Here is a 1,989-nt window from a genome sequence, read left to right as displayed (position 1 = left end):
GTACAATATATATTACATGAACAGCATTATATAGAGAAGCGATCGCAATCATTGTGCAAGTGCAGCATCTTTTGTGAATAAACATAGTTGTGTGCCTGCGTGTTTGCATGTTGTTTTACGTTATATTTATACTCATGGACTACAGCTCTTATCTCTGGTCAGATGTTCCAGGCACCTACATGGAACTGCACAAACAAAGAATATTTCCTCTGGTTGATTTCCCTGTACACAGGGAGAATAATTATAGAATGGATTTTCCATGCTGGATCCAAGCTGTGAGGTCCATAACAGTGATATTTTTGCTAAGGTCATATCACATTCACCACTACTGCACACAATACTGCTATGAAATACAGTATTCCCTCACTATTGGCGAGGGATACATTCCATAGATGCTCGTGAATAGGACATTTTGCGGAGAATTATATTGGCCTACGGAAACCTATCATTTTTTCATGAATTAGCTGAAATAAATACATAGATATGTTTTTAAATACATGGAGATTACATATCTCTCTCATATCTTTATCTCTTCACTTTCTCTCTCATCACTATCTTTCCCTCTCTCGACGCAGTCATTGTTGAGTTCAGGTGCGATTCGTGGATAGTCAAAATCGTGGACAGCCAAGTTTGTGAATAACAAGAGGAATACTGTAAAAGTCATCTCGTGTTAAGCACCTGCATTTCTCTTGCAAGGTAAATTCACATCGACTTCGTCGTTGCTTGCTTTATGAGGCATGGTTGTCGGCGGCTGCTGACAGAAGCACCGGGTGGGCCCCAAGTGAATAGAGCCGCTGCTCGCTCCACATCGGCGCCGGTGACTGGCCTGCCGCTCAACGCCACCAGTGGGGAGCCCCTGAACTCCATCGACAACTCTGAGCCAGCTGGAAAACAATTCTACATATCCATGGCGGGCGTCAAACCCATGTAAGATTAATATATGGAGGTACTGGCGTACACCGGTGCAGCATAACGCACCGGTCCTCATAAAACGGTCTAGAATAAAAATTTTAACCGACATTCACCTTCCGACTGCTTCGACATCACGAGAGCTGATTTTGACGCACCGCCACCACCCCACAAGATTTTCTGACCGGGGGTTGCGAATCGCGGGAAAATGCAAAAAATTTGCTTTTATTTTTTTATACCGCGCACCGGTGTACCGGTCAATATGTTCATATATATTTATTGTGAAGATTGGTTCAGCTATTACTGCTCTCCTCCTGCTCTGGCCAGCTTTGCCTCAGACTGAATGCGAGTTCTGCGATATGGTTCCTGTTCCTGCCGGTCGCGTGAGGCGCAGGCCGTCATCGCTCTCGAGGGCCAACCTGATGCAACACCGTGGGGTTTGTGTACACGCTGACCACGCGCACTCGGGTATACCACCACGCTTATACCGTTGACATGTTTAGAAAATATATGATGATGTAAAAAAACAAGTGATTTCGAATCTTCATGTTAATTACAGTAGAGTAATGCCATGGAGTGAAGACTGCAAACTGTGTAGTATGTTTTTGTCTGTTAGCTTTTACAGGCAGGATGACTATACAAATATTAATATAAAGATCCACCTCATAGCCTTAAGAGGCTGTTGGGGTAAGAACTGTTAGCGAGCACCTATTAAGGCCAGCACCACGCCCGGCCGTCTTCGCCTCCCCAGTGCTGATGTTTACACACCACACCAGCTGCTCATTTAAGGCTGAGTCGACCTAGAGGGGAGCCAAGAACCAGGTCAGATATTCATTACCGTTGTTGACCGTGAGCGGGAATCAAACTCGGAACGTTGTGTTCGTAGCACAATGCACTCACCAGCTGCGCCACCGTTGCCCGCATGTATATACAATCACATGCAGTGGCCAGTAGCCACTTGAGCGGGACATTGCAGGCTGCACCTTTACACACGCAGCTCATCACACCAAGCTTCTCTCCCGCAGAGTCTTATTTAAGTGATATCTTCTCAAGTATAGGTCACGTTCGGTTTATATTATC

The sequence above is a fragment of the Callorhinchus milii genome, unplaced genomic scaffold (genome assembly GCF_018977255.1).
Source record: "Callorhinchus milii isolate IMCB2004 unplaced genomic scaffold, IMCB_Cmil_1.0 Scaffold288, whole genome shotgun sequence".
Lineage (NCBI taxonomy): Eukaryota > Metazoa > Chordata > Chondrichthyes > Chimaeriformes > Callorhinchidae > Callorhinchus > Callorhinchus milii.
This window is presented reverse-complemented; position numbering follows the sequence as displayed.